We start from the raw sequence: 20,674 nt of genomic DNA, 5'->3' as shown, positions 1-20,674 counted from the left end.
CAACCCTGCAAACCCAACCTTGCAAACCCAACCCTGCAAACCCAACCCTGCAAACCCAACCTTGCAAACCCAACCTTGCAAACCCAACCTTGCAAACCCAACCCTGCAAACCCAACCCTGCAAACCCAACCCTGCAAACCCAACCTTGCAAACCCAACCTTGCAAACCCAACCTTGCAAACCCAACCTTGCAAACCCAACCTGCAAACCCAACCTGCACTGCTTTGCCACAACATTCACACCCCCTGCCAGGCCGAGGCGTGCACGGGGCCCAGGGGGAAAAGCAAATGCTGCAGGACCACACACCCACAGTGCAAGTGGGTCACTCAAACCTCCCTTTGAAAGCAGTAATTCCAGCCTCCACACCAGAAGCTGTGTAGGTCTGTGCTTTCCAGAAATGCAACATGAGTTTTTTTCCTTTGACCAAGTTGTGATTAGCCATGGTAGTCATACACCTTTGGGTGCATAATGGAAAATGAGGTCCAGCCACAAACACTGACCCACAGAGGGAAGCATTCCATCACAGTAATGCATTTTTGTAGGAAGTATTTCAACGCTTCTGAATCAATTACTTTCATTTCTGTTCTGTGAAAAATACTATTCTCTGTTCTGATTTCACGTGGCGGACTAGGGATGAGAAGTAAGAACTTCCTGCAGGATGAAAATTCAAAATAATGCTTTTCTTCCCTTAGGTATTAGTGGAAACAAACAGTCATGCTTCAGTTAGCATGGATTACAGATATTATTTTATCAATTTCTCCTGAAACACAGTATAGCAAAGTGCACAGTCTTTGGGTTTGCTGCCTTAGAAATGAGCATTTCAGCTTCAGTTCTGCCCAAATACTAAACAACATTATTCAGACACGCAGCCAATAAAATAGAACATTAGTAGCCACCTTTCCAAGGACAGGAAGAGGATTGTATTTAATAAAGACTGTCCGTGGAGAGAGCCATTAAAAGCACTTAGAGCAAAAGATACTGTTCACTTGCTCACAACATGGTTCAGACTCCCTCTGGCTGGAAATTGTTGTGTGTAAGGAAGTCTCAGTGTCTGAAATGTAAAACATCTTGTTAGTCCTATGAAAGTATGTGACAGATCAGCCAAGTACTGGAGCTGTGTGACATGCAGCAGGTTTTGTTGGTTTATTTATTGCTTGGGTTTTGGTTTTTTTTCAAAATTAAAATCTGCTTCAATGGCTGTAAGTCAACAAGATATTTTGGCAGATCCTCAGGTCTCATAAATTGTCAAAGTTTTATTGAAAACAAGGACATAATACATATATCCAGTTTTCTTTATCTGCTATGTATGAATTCATGTAGCAATTTTACAGGATTTATCCCCAAAGGAAATAACACATGACCTACTAACCTTGCTTAGTGAGTGGAAATTAAAACCTTAATTTTTGTTAATGATGAAAATACTAAGAAACCCCCAAATTTCTCATGGGATATTCTAAACTATATTATATATACTGCATCACATATACTTTGTATCATTATGAAAAAGCTCTCTTGTTCTTTATTGAAATAGTTCGTTTCCAGATTCTCCCAAATCATAAACAAAAGGGAACCAGAGACCAAAAAAAGGCAACATTAAAAGTATACTAAAATAGAAGTCAACCTGCATCCATAATACAGTTCTAAGAAACTAATTCATGTCATCTGTAGTGACCAGTCCCAGGTCCTGTATATTGTGACCCAAGTCACTGGAGGGAGATGGAGAGTTACATTTGTTTATTAATAGTTACTTTGGTACAAGCTCTATGTGGACACAAATACCTGCGTGTGTCCTTGTGCCATGATACTGTTTCATCTCCCAGACAGGCTCAGATACACCTGCACAAGTTCTTTTTTGCCACTAAAAGGAAGTCCAGTTACTGGGGTTATCTACTTGCCCTTTAAGTATCTCGACTGTAGTGCACTACAATTAACATTTATAAACTTCAAATACAAAAAGTAAGTGAACACCAAAACCTTATAAACACTTAGCACAGAGTTAATTATATACACGTGAGACAACCACGCTCAGGTTTCCTTCATTTTTATGAACCTGCAAAGGAGAAGGTTAAAATCAAGAAAAAAAGAGTAATAAAGTCACTCAGAGGAAATTTTATTTTATATACTTTCTCTTAGTTCATCAAATTCTAAATGTTCCTCTCCGTTGAAGTACTGACAGAAACAACAGCTGACACAAGAACACTTACTCATTCTAAAAGCAGTTTGTGATTTCAAAGACAATAGCTGGTTTGTATCCAAACATCTGACAGGATTACACTCACTGCACAAGAGATTCTGTGTTGATTCACTACATTTTCCTCCCATTGTCAGTGTTAGAAACTGTACTTTGTTCCAAAGGAAATTATCTTCATACATCCCAATAATATCATTATTGTTTCAATCGAAAAGAGTATCCTGTTCATATTTTTAGAGGCTTGAGCAAAAAATCTCAAGTTTGTTAAGAGTCTCTTAAAAAGCCCTTCTCAAAGAAATGAAGACAGAGAGTTAGGGCAACCTTTGTTAAAAAGTTTTGGGAGTGCTTCAAAACCACAAATTTATTTGCAATACTATCTAACATAAACAGATCAATAAATAATAAAAGGTTCCTTACCCCAGAAATTATTCCTTCACCTTAAACGTGGCATTTCATTGAACTTTCTTCTCACTATTCCCACCCCAAAATATAATCTTGTCTACAGGAATTACAGCAACACAACAGATGCAATCAGCATAACCTTGATCATATATGCATAAGTTATTCCTCAATAAAATTAATGAGGAACTGTACGAGCTCAACTGCTTGCAAAGACCAAGGTCTCACCTATATGAAGAGACACAGAACCCGGTTAATCCCTATGGAGATGCCAGTATTTGAGTACAAAAACGACATGTAAAAGAGGCTGCAGGAGTCTATTTACACAGCCCACATAAGGCCACAGCTTCATGTGTATTCAAGCTAGTTATGCCTCCCACTTTTCTATTGTTAAACTTTGTCTTAATTACATTGTATTCTTTAAACACTTGGCTTCACACCCATCTGGTTTCTTTCAACTAACTCAACCATGCGTTTTCCAACTTAAATATGCAGCCAGGACTGCAGGCCCTGAGCCCAGGCACCACCAGACAAGATGATATCATCGCGCTCTGTCTGAGACATGAGCTGAGCAGAGGAGAGGCTGCAAAACTCCACAGAGCAAAGGAGCTTCCCAGTGTGCTGCACTGCAGCGCCACGAGCTGCAGCGCTCAGCAGGGCTTACAAAGCCTCTGAGGTCAGTGTTGGCAGCGTGGGCCCTGCCCGCACACTGAGCACAGGTTTAACCAGCTCCCACTTCTCACCTTCACACTGCAATAGCGTTAATTACTGGGGGGAAATGAGAGAGGTAGGGCTGCTTCTTTATGAAGCTTGAAGTGTTTGTGGAATTATAATGTAACATTACATGCCATTGTTCTTCTAAATAAAGGCTGCTACTGCCAAACATTTGCTCCCTGCGTATAACAGCTAATGGTGTGCAAATGAGGGTATGAGGGATAGCCCAACCCATTACCAATTTCAACAAGGCCTCAAAATATTCTGAGCTTTAATCACATCACTGAAAACACGCACCATCTCTCTATAAAAGCTTAAATTTTCCCCACCACTTCCACATTTTGCTTTATGATGAAACAGAACACAAATAACTACCCACTTGTACGTGTGTTTATGTACCTGAGTTTATGTACCTGAAATACATCTGTCATTCTAATAAACTTCAGCAGCTCTCAGAGATCTTTCAATAGAATTTAAAATGGGGTTAAAACATTCCTAATGGCTGGTAAATACTAATCAGGCTTCTGCAAGTGTCTATGAGAGTTTCTGTACACACATGCACAGAAATACATAAGCACATACGTAAATATGTAAGCACGGGCAGCTCAGACAATGCATCTCCTTTCCATACTGTATTTAGTTTCCACATCCACATTTTGGCTCCTTTTAAACAGTGTGTGTAATGTACATGCAACTAAAGTATTATGAAGTGCTGCAAATGCCCGGAGTAAAAATCTTGTCATGCTCAGACTCAGAGAGTCACGTAGCTATTTGAATGGTAATGACTCTTGCACGCCTGGGGACCCTCACAAAAAAGGGCCATTGTGGTAATAATTGAGGCATCTCCCAGTCTTACCAATCTCCCCGATGTTTTTTTGAAGTCTAAGTGCTTTCTGAGATGTTTCTCCAATCACATTTATTCCTCATCGCTCTCTGTCTTTACCAAAATCAAGTAGATCTTCAAAAGGTTCTTACAGAACACTGATTTTAAATCTCATACTGTCAACCTGGTTAACGAATCTCATAAACACAAAAGACGAACCCATTTAATTTAAAACAGTTAATTTGCCTAAAAATTTAGTGGCATTCACATGTTCGGCTATGGATTTTGTCATCCACTCTATTTCACATAAAATGGAAGGTTATAAGCCTACATTTGGAGAAACTCCTTCAAGGAGGCTGCCAGCTCTGTTGGCAAAGATGCTACAAGACCACAACAAATACACTGCACTCTAATCCCAAACAGTGGTGACTCCATGACTACCACTCCACTAAATCTTCAGTACATACATTCCTAACATGTTCATTTCTCAGGTTTAAACATTAAATTTTCACACTTGGCTATCCTGAAACGTATTACCATTTTAATCTAACACCACTCAGAGAGTCAAGGTCAAAGCAGTTTCTGAAATGTGTTAATGTTTCCAGATAAACATGCCTGGAATAAACATTCCATGAACGCGTAAAGCACTTTCCCTCACACAATAACCTGGTAATGGAGTGTTCTCAGTGGGCAGATTCTCCATTCTGCCAATTAAGAATAAAAATAGCAAAAAAAGACCAAAAAACAACCCTTTTTGGGGTTTTTGCACATCCTACCAACACACCATTCGAGGTTTTTATTTAAAAAGTTGTAAAACTGCCGAACCTAAGTTCAGGATGCATGAAGTCTGTACCATCTTCCTCAGCATGCAGTTTGTTGAGACCCGGCAACAAAACAGGAGGAATTCTAACATCTTCACTTCATCCTGGCCATTCAAGCCAGTCGTTAATCTCGATATTGTAAATAGGTAATGCTTTGCAAAGCCTGGCTCTGAATGGTCTCTCTGAACTGATCAGGTAGATGATAACCTCCTCCTACCACTAAAAAAGGAAGGAGAAGGGGGACAGACAGAAGAATAAACACAAATTTCTTTAACCTGCCTTATCTGAACACATGAGAAGTAGGCAGCAGGTAGATGCAACATTTCTGCTGCCGTTCAGAGTTGCACTCAGAGGGTGCAGAAGTGAAAAAAATGCCCCATTATTTTATTGTTCATTGCCATTTCTCAGAAATCTCTTTCTATCACTGATCCTGACCAGATTCTTGCTGGTTCCCTTCGAACAACACAGGTAGATGCTGCCACAGGCTGAACATTGCTTTGCATAATCAGTCATGTGCTTGATATTAATACACACATTTTCAGGTTACCTCCATAATAGAAAGGCCATATAATAATGACATTATCACCACTATGACTTCAAAAAGCATAAATGGTAAAACAGCAGACTACAGAATGAAACTGGGATGGTCTACTTTGAATTTCTGACATTGGCAGAACTATTTGGCCTCAAAGTACTTAAGTAGTTATTTTTAAATAATAACCTGCCCACTATGGTCCAGGCTGAACAACTCCTTGCACACGTTTATCCTGAACTGCTCCATGACAAAAGATTTAAGAATTCACATTTGAGGTCATGCCATTTCACCTACCCACTTCAGATGACACTGCAGAACCCCGACAAACCAGTTTCACCAATACTCCCAGAAAGATCAACTTCCTATTACACAATGTAAACCAGAAGAAGGAACTGTCACCAATTCTTTCCTGCACCTTTGTCATCCTTCTTACACAGGATATACCTGTGTATTTTTGCAGTGAATTAAATTCCACATCCCCTACACTTAGGGGATTTCAAGACATTTCGAGACATTTTACTACCAACAGGGAGATCCAATGATGCCATTAACAGAAATTAAAATCAGCTGGTTTACTTGGAGGCAATTCAGACAGCCCAAGCAGTCATCCCATTCATTAGATTTAAAAGCAAAATGCAACTAAGTCAGATACTGAGAATGAAAAAACCCCAAGCCAGATGTGTGATACATTGCTGGAGCAGACAGGCTCTTTAGAATGTCCCTGCAAATTCTGTAGCCAAAGAGGTTAGCAATGATAAAGCCTGGCTTTTCATTACTGTCCTAACACTAGTTATGTTTGCTAAAATAATCCCTTCTAATGTGTATTTGCATTGTAGTGGGATTTAGAAACAGTTAATGGCAGCTGCAACTCAAGGTGTATGTAAACCAACTAGGAATACTTTTCCTATGATTAACATATTTCAGAAACACCTCTACACTGTAAATACATACACATAAAAATATCAGTCCCTTTGTAGCATACTTCATTTGAAGCAATGCATTTTTTATCACAGATTAATTATAAAAAAAAATATGAATATTAAACCGAAAAACTATCTGCTACTAACAATTACCTCCTCTTACGTGAAAGATTATCTTAATAACCTAAGAAAATTTTAATAAAAATTTGAAGCATTGCTTTCTTATTTTACAGAGTTTTCTGTTTAAAAAGTGTAGCTGTGTATACATTAAAAAGCAGTGTAATTGCCTTTCATTACATGACAAACTTCATCTCCTTTGTAAAACACGCTGCTTATTACACTGTTAATGGTATGCTTCAATACTGTATGAAAAACTTTCATTCCTATTTATAATATTTTTCCAAAAGAAAGGACCCAAATTCAAACTAACACTATAATTATTAAGAAAAAAAAAAGCTTACAGCAACTTGGTACGCTTTTACATTAATCAGCAGTAACCACATCTGGCTCAGTACACACTGTGAGCATAAGCAGTTTTATTCTGGGTCTAACATGAGAAATAAACCAAGACAATTCAACAACTGACACTTCTAGAAAATATAATTGCGAGTCAAACAAGTTCTTACAAAGCACCTTTAAAAAGTAAAGAGTGGTTTGGTTTTGCCATTTTAATTATATTTTTATACAGGTTTTAAAGTTCTGTTAGAGTCAGCCATGAAAGAGATTTATAACTATGAGACATGTGACAGTTGTCAGCATAAGCGTCAGACACCAAATCCATCAAATTCCCACGGATGTGCCACAAATCAGGATATTCCAGGGGCTTTCTGATTCACCTCCAGGATTCACTTTTATGAGTCCAAGCGAGTTAAACATAGTGTAGATGTTCAGAAAAATAGAACAACTTTCGAGAATAGGTTTCTATTATTTCTATTTTGACAATTATTCAATGTACATTGCAGTAATTTAAAAAAAAATATTTACATGCTAAAAACAGGAGAAAGATAAAAGCTGCAACAACTATTCTTCTGTCAACTGCAAACGTTCATGCAAACTCACCACAAAAGTTATATCGCAGTACTGATCTCCCCATAAAGTTGTCATCAAATGGGAAGGATATAAATTATATCAGATGCAAAGTTAATTGGGAAGAAGAACAAATGGCAGAACTGCCGTTCTAAGCTTTTCCCATGAAGAAGGGAACACACACAACGCGGACACACCCTTTCGCAAAAAAAAAAAAAAAAACAAAAAAACAAACAAGAAAAAACCCAAAACGCTAATTTGCTGAATAAAAGGCAGATGAAGAAGTCAAGAGTGCCCTGAGCCCAGGAATGCCAGGAATTCCCGGAGGAATGCGTGCGGGCAGGCGGTCCTGGCGCCCCGCGGGGGCTCCGGCCGCGCCCGCCCACCTGGAACCCGGGGCCGGCAGCGGCACCTCCAGCTGCGGCTCCGGGGCAGCCGCTCGGGGGCAGAACCCCGCTCCTGACAGCCCCCAGGAGAAAGGAAAGCAGACTCGTGTCTCACCGGAGTCCGCTCTCCCGCAGCGCCCTCTCCCCTCCGCCGCTCAGCCCGCCCGCCCCGGGGCGGCCCCGCCGCCGCTTCGCCAGCGCAGCCCCGAGGAGCGCCCGGGGGAAGCGCTGCCCCGGCGCTGCTCCAGCGGCTCCCCGGGCGTGCGGGGACAGCCGCGCTGCTTCCTCCTCGCCCCCGGGAGGGCCCGGCACCCTCGGCCTTTGGGAATGCGCGTGTTTAACGGAGTAGAGGGAAGCAGCGACCCGGGGCGCCTCAGGAGCCGCCCCCACAGCCGAGAGCGGCAGCCCCGCGCGGCCACCGACCCCGTGCCCGCCCGGCCGCCGCGGGGAGAGCCGAGCGACGCCGTGCCCCCCTCAGCCCCCAGACCGCCCGCCGCCGCTCTCCTCACCCGTCCCGGGCCGCGTCTCTCGCTCTCTCTCAGGGAGATCCCCACCAACTCCGTGCCACTCTCTCCGCCACCCCGCCAGCCGCGCTCGCCGCCGGAGCCGAGAGCGGACTGCCCGCCCCTCCAGCGGGGGAGGGGGCGCCGGGGCCGGGCCGGGGAGGAGCCAGGCGGGGGGCACTCCCGCAGGTGAGTCCGGGGCTTACCGCCGCTTTGTAGCCCGCCTGCGGCCTTTGCTCTGCGTGAGGGGGAGCGCGGCGCGCCGGGACCTCCCCGACAGACACCTATAGCCCGCACAGGGAGGGGAGGGCGCCCGGCGCCTCTTCAGCTCGGGCTGCGGCGAACCGCGCCGGGACGGAGCGGGGTGACCACAACAACCCGCCGAGGAAGAAACCCGCGCGCTGTCGGTGGAGGCCGCCTGACAGCCGGGTTTGTTTTCCCTCGCCGTGCGGAGGCGGCTGGCGGGGCTCCCGCCGCGGCGGGAAGGGCTGAGGCAGCACAGGGACGGGGCAGGGCGGGCGCGGCGCTGGCCGGGAGGAGGAGGAGGAGGAGGAGGTGAGGGAAGCGCTGAGGGAGCCCGGCCGGAGCGAACAGGGCAGTGCTCCCAGAGCGGCGTCACGGGTACCCCTGGGCACACCTAGGCTGCCTTCAGCACTCCGGGTGATTTCCACAGTGTCTGCAGCTGCACTGGAAATATCACAAGGTGATTCCAAAATACTCTACGCGTGTAGTGAGAACTGAAGTGCTGCCGTACTGCAGCATCTCTCTCCCCTGATCCATGAGAGGAGGAAAGGAAGGTGCTAAGGACTTGTGGTTTACAAATGTTATCCAAAAAAAAAAAAAATGCAGTGTCTACAACCACGTCACAAGAATTGGGCCTCAGATAATTTTTTTCCATGCTCAGAAATCTGTTCTCAAGCTCTGAGCCACATAAAAACCAAAGGGCACTGTCAGAAAAAAGGTTACAGTGTATTTACGGGGAAACAAACACAACAAAATATGATAGATCCCTATCTACAACAGAAAAATGCAGTGAACGTGAGAAGGAAGAATTTGGTATACGAGCCATGAAAACCATGTCAGAGATGTTCTATACGAGGAGTAGGGATAGGCAAACATCCTCTTTTCAAAACCAGTAGCACTGGAGGTCACTGCTCAAATTTCTGTCAGAGCTACTCTGCTACCTGCTACGTCTGTCAAAATAAGCCCAATTAGCAAACACGTGTGTATATGTATATATATGGAATGTATATAAAATTATATATAATATCATTTTATAGATATTCTGTAAAGAATACCTCTGTCTTAGAACGTATAAACAGAAGAGGTAAGAGGTTCAACTAGATAAGGAGCTATTCCAAATAAAACATCAATATTAACACCACTGGGGCACTGCATCCAGTTTTGGGTTCTATGGTGGGGAAAAATACATCAGAAAACAAAGTGCATTCTAAGAATTTTAAGGACATGTATTTCAGTAGTATTCCAAGTCAGTATTTCATAAGGATCTATTGACTGCTGCAAGAAACAGTCAAAAGCAAAATAAAGAGACAGAGAAGAGTGCCTGACAGCAATTGCTTGTGATCAAATACTATACTGATGGTTAATCAGTAGAAAGAACTCTAAACTGTGGGAATTGGACAAATTATAAACAGTTCTAGAGAGGAAACCAGTGAGTTGTTTGCAGACATATGGCATATGTTTGCTAACAGGAGGGAAGTATTAGGTGTGACAGCATCTATAAGGACTTCTGTTGTGGAAATATGCACCTCTATACAATGTATTAAGTTGATTCTCCCTCAAAATGGTTGTTGGGAGGAAAGTCACAGATGTGCGGATTTTTATGGCCCTTGTCTTGTCAAAAAAATATTCATGAGACAGAACAGCCCAAACTTGTGCTGCCATCTTGATTTTTTACATACTTTGACATTTAACATTTGTTTTTCATATGCATTTTTTCACATAACCAGTCCATAACTAGTCTTGGAGCTGTTTAAGTAAAAGATGTAAGGTTAAGTAAAAATGTGTAATGTTTAAGTGAAAGTTTGCTTAGCTCCTTTCACTGTAGTTTTCAGAAAGCACATGAAGGTCATACACCCCCCCAGCTGATAAAACTGGGAAACAATGAATGGAAAATAAAGTAATTAAACTTTTTTTCTCTCAGTTACTACATGAGTTATGTGGCAAAGTTTCAGTTGAACTCACAGACATTTGTATATATGACTGTATTTTATTCCAATTAAAGTGTTAAGAAACATGCTGACACTTTGTTCAGCCTCATATTGTAGTTTTGTAACTTGTGAAGGAATTGCACTAAATAGAAAACAAAATGCTTCATTAAAGAGTTGTATACACCTGTAATTTTCAGGTTATTGTTAGAGGTTAATTAAAACAGTGTTAATAAGTGATGCTGTACAGTAACACATTTCCATTGCATTTAGAAACAAACCAGAAAAAAGTAAGATTCAGTTCTTGCTAAAACCACCAGGCTATAATGACTACTGGTAATTATTATGTAGCCTATAATTATTTTTTTGTCATGATGTACCTCTCAGATAACAGCTCAAGAGACAATTCAGTTGCTATCTGGCATGCTCAGCATTAAATTGCTCAGAAAACTGTTCTTTTGTTCAGTATTGAGTCTCAGAAAAAATGTTTCATATAGTAATTAAACCAAGGCATTTTTCTTTCTTTTTTTTTAAATTTCATTCACTTTTTTTTTTTATTAAAGTGGGGGGGAAGGGAAAAAAGTGAGACCAGCACAATTGCTAAAACTCTTGTATTGGCTGTGAGCATCCGAGACTGGAAAGGAGAATTTTGACTGGATTTTGACTCAAAGCTCTGTCCTACACTTGGATAGAGGAAAGTTTACTTTGAGCCTTTGAACATTTAATTTTTCATTAAAACTGTAGTTTAAATCAAACATTTTGTCAAATCCTTTCTTACAGATCTCTGGCATGTTCTGAACCTGAGTTTTACAAGTACTTGATGTACTAATGCTACAAACAGGAGGACTCCCTAAGAGCCACAGTCCAGCTGGAATACTGCAAAAGTACAAGGTTATCCAGTGAGGTAAGAATTTTTGAAGGAATGTATACAAACCCAGCAATAAGCTAAAATTGCACTGAGGACAGAGTTAGGTCATGCACAGAATATCATCTCAGTGCAGGCTGCATTTCCCTTCCCACCCCTCATCCACTTATTTTTCTTTTCCTCGCCTGTAAATTAAGGTTTTGGTCCTTGTTCCCAAGACTGGCTCGACACTGTGATTAATGTTTCTCTGTCCAGGCAGTGTATTATCAGGCAGTTGGGAAAGACAATACAAAATGGAGTTTGCAGCTAAAGCAAAACCAAACAGTAATGCCCAGCAGTTTGTGCTGTAGATTAATTCCAGCTGCTCCAGCACACCTCGGGAACTGAACAGCACTCCTAAATTCAGCTCTCCCCTTGCACTGAGTTAGGCTGTGGTGAAAGCTTGGCCTCTTAGTGCTGTGCTTGGCTCCTAGCAGGATGCATCTCTCTCTCTGCTATTCCACTACACGTTAAATTGAATTTTGACACTTTATTATAGTCCCTGATTTCCTTTCAGGAAAGGATCTAATCCAATAATCACAGTGAACAGTAGGAAAAAAAATAAGTCTTTCTCAAGGTATATAATTTCATTGAAACACTGCTTCTGACTCATGTTTTACAATACATGTTGCAAATTTTCTTTATTATAAAAGATTATAGATGTCTCTTGCTTAAGAAATAATGGTTATCCCTGTTACTACTGTATTCAGTAAGCTGTTGAACAGACATTTTTATCTATTTCTTCTTTCAAGAAGCAATCTTCAAAATTCAGGTTTTCTTTCTAGTCTCTACTGTTATTTTTACTGATTTGTTTCTCAAAACATTTTATCTTAAGCAGAATATTTACAGAGTTGATTCTAAAATTATATCTGTAAAATTGGATCTGTATCGCAACCATTTTAATAAATGTAAAGCACTTTAGAGTTATATGAGCATGGGAAAGTACCCTTTTATAAAAACCAGACCACTTTGGCTATCACAGAACACCAAGGAACAGTTCTATTTTAAATATTAAATTCACTGTGGTGAAAATTTACTTTCAGAGAAGGATTTGGAGTATTTGAAGAAATGTAATTGTACACTCTGATCAGATGCTTTTTAATGGATGATCTCTGGTTGTTCCTCAATAGACAACTAACCAAAAAAGGAGACCCTTCATTTTCCACCTTGCTTGTATTTTTCCCCATATTTTCACAGTGGTTTTTCTCTCTCTCCTCTCTCTTCCTCTCCTCTGTCTCTTCCTCCCTCCGTCTTTCTTTCTTTTTGGGGGTAGCCCATCTTTTACACTTGTCCCATTTCTCTCTTCTCCCAAGTACAGCTGTCAAACACTGGGCACTGCTGACAGAACCCAGGGCACGGGGTTCCCTCTGTCTCTAACCCAAGCACACAGTGTGCTCTAAACCAGCCTGAATAATCCCACCCATCAGGCCTGGCCATATATTCCAGAACATATTGACATGGCAGGAGAGAAGGCCTGGCAAATAAAATGTATAAAGGGACAGATTAAATTGTAAACTGAGAGATTCATATTTTCAGGTGTCTTCAACAATGAAAAATACCCGGGGTTTACTTTATACTAGCTAATGCATGGTAAGGAAGGAGTTAGGAGATGAAGATTTAAATTGAAACTTCTCTTCTATGGAATTTAATTTCATTTTTGTGAGCTCGAGTTTACAGATACTCCTGCTGAATGTAATGATATGATTATTATGTAATGATGTACAATTATTAACCTTACTTTTGTAGAAATCAAGAGTGAGATACAATATTCAAAGGTGCAAAGTGAGATGAGGAGAAGGTACCACTGACTTTAACAGCTGTTGAGGGGAAAATGTACACAACACAAAGTTTGATCACAAATAATATGATAGTTTCAATATTCATTTAACAAATAATACATTGTCTAGTAATTAATTGAATAATTAATCCTAATATGAACTTTAGTGAAAGATTTTGGACACTGTCCTATAACTAACCATGGCAAGGCTTTCTGAGCTCCCATTCTTCTCCTTGGACAATTTTTGGCTGTATCCACGTTTCTTCCCTCACCTTAATGACACAGTCTTGCTCCCACTAGTCTTATTCAAGTAATCTTAGCAATGACAAAAGGAGGTTTTTTCCAAGAAGAGCCTGCAGGAATCCCAGGTACTACCAAGTGCATCCACATTAAACTTCCAGGTCCCATTATAGCTTTTACCTGCTCTGCTGTGCTCCATGTGGCTCTCCTTGGGAAGTCCATTCTCCTGGGATTTGGCTGTGCCCTGTCTGCAGGAACAAACTGATGTTTTAAGAGTAGCATAGCCTGAGCCTCTATTTCCACAAAAACATAAAGTTAGTGATTTGTTGGCATTGTCAATGTATTTATTTGAAGAAAGATTAAAGGGTGCATTGTTGCAGTCGTTGCAGATTTAAACTCTGAGTCATTTATCACAGAAATAGTAATGTAGTAAATGAAATGGCTTCTATGCTCTTTATGCACATAGCTCTCAAGAACTACTACTTTTTTCTAGTTTTTAATAATGCCCTCAGTATTGGAACATTGTAGAGCTCCATGCACATATAGATCTATACCAAACAATGCTTTCTAATCTTTTTAATCACAAAAATAGTACAGAAAATGCTGTGCTGAAACCAAAACCATGTATCAGGGCAAGATAATACAGAGACTTTCTGAGTAATTCAATAATCTTGTCTCTTATCCTGAAATAACATCCATGTGTAACATTAAGCAAATGTACATGTTATTGATATATTTAAACCTAACACATAAGTATCTGGAAAATTAAGGTCTACATTCGTAAGATTGGCATCCAAGGGTTGAGTCCTGAAGGCAGAATATATTCTGTATCTCTCAGAAATATTAATTTAAAATCTTAGTTTACCTTTATTTAATTAGCTTTCTTTTGTTTATAATGTACATGAAACATAATCTTGGTTTAGGGTATGCAGGCAATTTAACACATACCTAGTGTATCAAGGAAGACAGCATGTAAGAACAAAATTGTTATTTTTCATGTTTTAAAATCTACTGTTGATTAAAAGTATAGCAGGACAAATTTTTATTTAGTTTACTGTACCAGTCAATCCTTTCTGTCACGTGAGGATTTGCAGGTATTGCATCTTATATTCAGTTTCCTTAAAAACATGTGTGTCTTTGCTGAGAGCTAAGGCCAATTGCCAGGAAGGAATTTAGGCTCCTGATTCCCACTGAAATAAAATTATTTTATTGGAGAGATGAAATGTTGGGTCTAAACCCAAACATAAACTTCTGGAACAGAGATAAAATCATCACAATCCCATGTAAAAATTAACTTTTCTTTTTTTTTAATAGGCATACATGTATCTCTTATTTTTTAATGTTTTTGGGGTTTTTTCTGCTTTGGACAAAAAAAAGAAATATTTGTGGAAGTCTAAAGCAGTACCCGATTCAAACCCTTTCTCTGGAATGAGTTTGAGCGTGTGGTGGCCACTTTTATGCTGTGGTGCAATAGCACCACTTGGTGGCTACAGTAATTTTAACAGTTTGGTCCTCTGACAAACATCTGGGTAATAGCTTGAAAGTAAAGACCAGGAAAAAAGGATTATATTTTTACATTTGTTTTTATTTCTAGACACTTTTTTCAGTCAGGTGAAGTAGTCCCATTTAAATCGTTTTGTGAAGCAATATTGTTGAAGAGATATAAACATTTCAGTAATGTTAAGAGTATTATGTAAGAATATAGGAAACTTTAGGATTCAACTTAAAGATATTGAACTTTCACCTTTAAAGATAAAGCATCACTCCTGATTCACCTGCAGTATCTTAACTACTGATGAACTGAAGACTTAACAAAATAACTGTATCTTTGCAAGTCTAGGCAAGACCCAGAAAGACAAGTTAAGAAGGACAGGTTTTATGGGATTGGAATTTCCAGCATTTATAGGTTTGTTTGGTCAGGACTGATGCAGAAAGCTGCATCAGTTAAGCATGTGTTTAACTTAAAATGCCTTCTTCAAGCCTATTCATTTCAATATGACAAACAGTTATTCATTAATTAAACATGGAAAATTATTCAGGGCTGAACATACCAGGAAGAGGGGTGGAAAATGAATGACTTACCTGGAAATCCTTTACTTTTTGTTTTTCAGGGGGAAAAAAAAGATGGTAGCAAACAGATATGGACCTTTTTACTCATTTGCAGGGTGTAAACCATAGCAGAATAAAGTCAACTCTCTTTATCTGAAAAAGTATATCCTTGGTATATTTAAAAAAATAAATAAGCAACAGAAGAAAGATTTTTAGCCTATTAAAAAAGAAGTTATGCTGCAATAACAACGAGTTATGCTCCCACAGTGTCAGATGCATCATGTCAGGGGTCAATAGAAAGGGTCTGCATGAAGTTGAGAGGTTGCTGAAAAGAAGTAGTGTGTGAAGGTCTCTCCTCACTTTGAAGCTCCAGGAAGGAATTCTTGTGTGCTTTATGGGAAATTTTAACCAAACCCCAAAAATCAAGGAAGACGTTTTGCTGTTTACAGACTGGAATGTACAGGTATGTAAGAAACATTTCAGTGGAAATTAAGGTTTTTTAAATTTTTGAGTTCCACTTGTGAACTAGGTACTTGAGAACTCTTCAATTTTTCACAACTCTTACAAAAGGTACTTTGGAATCTAAAACCACCAACAAACAGATTAGATGAACTCAGGGAAACTGGTTCATCCTGGCTTTTATCATGGTTTTTTCCTTGCTTTTCTTTGAAAATAAACAGTGTCTTGTATGGGTTTCCACTTCAGATCCCACAACCATCCATTGTTTTAAGAGAAGAAGCTTCCAGCCTAATTACGAGTCGGCCCAGAATATTTAAGGTATTTCAGTTAATGCTGCTTTCTTTAGGAAGAAAAGCTTTCCTTGGTTAGTGTTTTGTGACTGTAGAGGGTGCTCTTAAAATACTGGTGATGCTAATAATGTATGGCAATCAAAGGTTTCTTTTTCTGTAAAGCTTATCAATGTTAGGATGTTTATATTTAGCAAAGAACATTGTACAGCTCGTGTGTTTTATTTTTGATATGGGCAAGAGTCACTATCCACATTTGCATCCAAAAACATCCCTGGAAACTTTTCTGGATTTAGTTTATTTTTGCAAGTATGTTTCTGCTAAACAATGATAGTATCTTCTGAGAAAACTATTGATGTGCTCTAAAACAAGTTGAAAGAAATACTAAATAGGGTATATTTTTAGTTGCAAGGCCGTTGAGAGTTGGAGAAGAGCTTATTGTTCCAAAGAAGCCATTTAAGTATTCAAAAAAATTCTTTAGTTACATGAAGTTGATGCTCCCACATTGTGCTGGTATTCTGTTGGGAAGGATTTAACTGTATTTTACTTTGGTTTGTCTGTAGTTTTATTGATTGCTTCACCATATTCCCAAGCTATCTGGGTTTTTTTTATACTTTAACTGAATTAGAAGGGTGAAAAAAACCCTGGATACAATAGACTAAATCAAAATTTATCCTGCTATACTTTTCCCTCAACAATACAATATTTTTTTTAAATATAAAATTTTATGTTCCCCTCAGCACAGCCAAGAAACAATTGAGTTAATTCTGTATGCTTCAGAAATGTTGCTTCTTTCCAGAGACAGCAGAGTCTATTAACCTCAGAAAGAGAAGAATTTTGTTTTAATAATCAGAATTGCAATGAGCCCATTTTAAAGCAGTGTAAGTAGAGCTAACGTTTCTGAGGTCAGGACCTTTACTATGAGACCCCTGCTCTGTCAGTCCTGGATGGGATGAGCTGTGATCTCTGACTGACATGACTGTAAAAAAATGACTGCAACAGCAAAACTACACTTCTTCTTGAATAGGTTGTAGTGTAGTCATGGTAAAGGCTTTTCTTGACAGTCATGACAGTCAGAGATCACAGCTCATCCCATCCAGGACTGACAGAGCAGGGGTCTCATAGTAAAGGTCCCAATCCAAACTTTTCTTGACAACAATTCCTCTGCTTCTCATGCTGGATTTTTGTACTTACCCTGGGAAGGTGCTTGTAGACGTGAACTCAGAAAATCAGACTTTCCCCAGTGATCACTCATTGGGGATTCAGGGGGTCACAAAGGCTGTGATTCTTTGCTTCATATTACAGCAGCTCTGCTGTGGGCCCAAATGAGTGCATAGAAGTCAGTGCAGCTTGTTTGCCTGGGGAAACCCTGTGAGCTTTTCTGGCCAACTTCAGCAGCATCTATTTTAGGGAGACTTTGCCAAGATCACTACATTAGGAAACCTTTTAAGCACAGACCAAGCTTAACAACTGTTTGCTGGCTTCTAATGAGATGAACTTCTCCTGTTCCAATCTCCAGCTTCCACATCAAATTCATCAGTAGAACTTGCAGGTTAGGGCATGTCCCTTGACATGTTTGTGTATTAGGTCATACAAAGGGGACTTTAGGTTACCTATAACTGACTGCAGGCTTGCCATGTGAATAGTCACATGAAACTCTGTGAGAGCTAGCAAAATGAACTATCCCCACATATCAGGCAAGGCTTATTCAACAGAAGAAATGTTACTGCCTGAGGCCTGTTGGTAGAAAACATTTCTGTTGTGAACCTTCTAATAGGGGAATGCAATGATATGGAAAAGACAAGGATTTTGTCTCATAGGGCTTTCCTTCCTCAGGATTTAGTACTAAGTAGTGACTTGACCAAACAAAACCTGGGCCTCCACTGACCTTGTGAAGTACATAAGCTATTAAAATAAATAGTCATGCTCCATTCTTTCTATCACAGTATTTCTGGTGGGCAGTGTTTTCACTTCCCTAGGAGAAACTAGAAGTGTTTCCCTTAAACATCCCTTACACTGAGGTTCTTAAAATGGGAAGTTAAAAATGCAGATCTTATACACAGTCAAGACTTGAACACAGACTTCCTCTGATCGCTGATCCTCTATTCACTGAGCTATTAGATAAAACAGACAGTACTTTTCCTCCCATTTTCTAAGAAAAGGTTGGCATAAATTTTTAACTCTGGAAGAAAGTTCAGAAATTTATTTTGTAGATTTTCACACCTCTGCAGCTCACATTAAAGGACCAGAATGTCAGAAACAGATGGAGCTCAAGACCATCATCTTTTCTTTAGAATGGCCAGTCTGGATGTAATTTATCAACTTGAGTCATTTCTGTGGTGGATCCTCTTTCCCTGAAGCGTGGAAAGAGGCAGTGAATGCTCTTCATTCTGGGCTGGAGACTCAGCTACACAGCAAACCCTCTAACCTGCAGCCACTTACAAAAGTTACCCAACACATTCTAAGTCAAGTCTGCCTTTGCTGGTTCACTTTTGACAACACATTCTACAATTCTAGAAAATCTTAAAAGCTCAGGAAAAAAAAAGTCTTGTATGGTACAATACTTGGATATTTCAAACAGTGAAAGCTGTGAAGGATGCACATGTTGGAATGACAATAAGACAAATGGAAGCTTTCATTGGGAAGATGCAAACCAGAAGACAGATAGCTTGTTTTGCTTTAGGCAAAGCATGAATGCAAACATTTAAACTGGAGAAACTCCCCTTTCCTTCTGTGGCCCCTCTGAACCATTACATTAATTACTTGGAACTATTTACCTACTTCCCTTCGTTTAGGCCCCAGGTGCAGACACTCTGGGTACTGAAAATTATTTTCATTCTTTTCTCTGGAGTGAAAAAACAATATATGGAAATACTCATCTTTTCCTTTCTGAAACCCATGAAGGTGAGGAGATGACATCCTAATATATATATATTGTACTGGCCTATTTTTTAATACCCCATAACAAAACAGGAGAGTGGTAGTGGGTATCAGTGATGTTTCTTTTCTGAGGTACAGTGAAAATATTTGTTTAGTTTTGTTGCACTAGCAGGGGCAGCTGGCAATGTTTGCACTTATGTATCTTCTAACACTTCACCGAAGAGATACCCCTAATCTTTGAAGAAAGACAAATATCTCATTTTGTGAATGTGCTGACCTGTTCTTGTGCAGTGGCTCTGACAGCCTTCCTTCATGATCAGTGCTAGCCTGTCTTTGAAATGAGTCTTTAAAGTCTGACCAGCCAGATCCAGCCATACACTTTTCCATATGTGAAGCTAGAGAGTTAATGGAAGCATTAAATGTTTAGAAAATAAACAATCAATCTATCACATTAGAAAATTTGAAAAAAAATAAAAATCACAGCAGAGGCTCAAAACCTAAACTTCTAAATTGGCAGCAAAGGGGATCAGTCTCAATATCTATCTATGATTCTTTTTGGCAAGATAACCATGTCTCAAAGCTCTTGCTTAGAGTTTCATTTCCAACTTCCCTCTGAGGGAAAAATGAATTAAGCTTTTTCTAGTGCTTGTACTGAGAGGTTCTTCTGCTCTTGATTACTTTGTAGTACAAACAAGAGACTGTGGAACACGGACTGTATAGATATCTTTAAATAAAGATTAACAAAATCTATGGCTACTTTCACAAAGTGTATTCAACTTCTCCCTCCCTAGTAAAGAATATCAGTCAATCCCAGGGTAGCCCAGGTCATCACGGGGTGGCTACCGAGTCTGGCTCCCCCTGTCGCAGCTGCCTGGCAGCAGGCCCACCCCGAGGAACAGCCAGCTGGCTCTGCTCTGTGTTTCAGCTTCCTCCAAGTTCTCATGCGGACCTGTGAAGCAGCTGAGTGTATTTTGCCCGATCGGCTTATTTGTTGTCAATCCACAGAGTTTCCCCATTGCCCTGACTGCTGATGGTGCAGTCAGTTTGCACTGCAGAGTTTTCAGCGTGGCCCCTCTGCTCTGTCATTTCTGCTGCTCTGCACTGCCTCTTCAAAAGATCAGATCTGTTTCACAGATTTTTGTGCTTGTTTTCGAGTCAGTTCAGCACTTCTCTGTTCTGATATGGCTTGTCCAGATGCACGAGTTTCTTTTCCCAATCTGCCAGCTTTTGGCCCCAAGCAGACTCACTGTGAGAAAGACAAATCCTTCCTCTACTCTCTCTTCTACTCCAGCTGCACATCTGTGAAACTGTACAAACCATGAGGGTGAATCTTCATTTAGAAGATTTCCTTAGAGCACAGGTGCCCATGTTCATCATTCATGATACATCCACCAAACTTCAGTGGGAAATACAATTCCCTCCTAGAACTGTGAGCAGTAACAGTGCAAACAAAAGCATCCTCTTCCATGTTCCTCCTCTGATGTCAGAAGGAGAGTATAAGTAGCATCTGCCATAAAAACAGAACTTTGAATTCTAAGGTGTAAATCTAAGGATTTTCAGAGGCGATTTTAGGACTAATTCACTGTTAAAAGT

At 40.1% G+C, this 20,674-nt stretch overlaps 1 protein-coding gene and 1 long non-coding RNA gene across 6 annotated transcripts in view; one reads left to right on the top strand and one right to left on the bottom strand.

Annotated features, from left to right (window-relative positions):
• The window catches only part of CGNL1 (cingulin like 1), a 58,650-nt gene extending 50,205 nt beyond the window's left edge, over window positions 1-8,445 (bottom strand). For 2 of the 5 annotated variants that reach the window (XM_027644476.1, XM_027644479.1), the window contains exon 1: window positions 8,324-8,445. The gene's annotated coding sequence lies outside the window, so the exon portion shown is untranslated. Of the gene's footprint in view, window positions 1-7,461; window positions 7,627-8,323 lie in introns of all 5 variants that reach the window. The other 3 variants (XM_027644478.1, XM_027644477.1, XM_027644480.1) reach the window with 3 other exon arrangements.
• Window positions 8,437-20,674, top strand: part of LOC113947666 — a 29,947-nt gene continuing 17,709 nt past the window's right edge. The window contains exons 1-2 of the long non-coding RNA XR_003527831.1: window positions 8,437-8,506; window positions 11,266-11,389. This is a non-coding gene — a long non-coding RNA (uncharacterized LOC113947666). The remainder of the gene's footprint in view (window positions 8,507-11,265; window positions 11,390-20,674) is intronic.

Source organism: Corapipo altera, unplaced genomic scaffold (genome assembly GCF_003945725.1).
Source record: "Corapipo altera isolate COAL_440 unplaced genomic scaffold, ASM394572v1 50, whole genome shotgun sequence".
Lineage (NCBI taxonomy): Eukaryota > Metazoa > Chordata > Aves > Passeriformes > Pipridae > Corapipo > Corapipo altera.
Note: the sequence above shows the minus strand (reverse complement) of the source record. Positions and strands in the feature narration are given on the sequence as shown.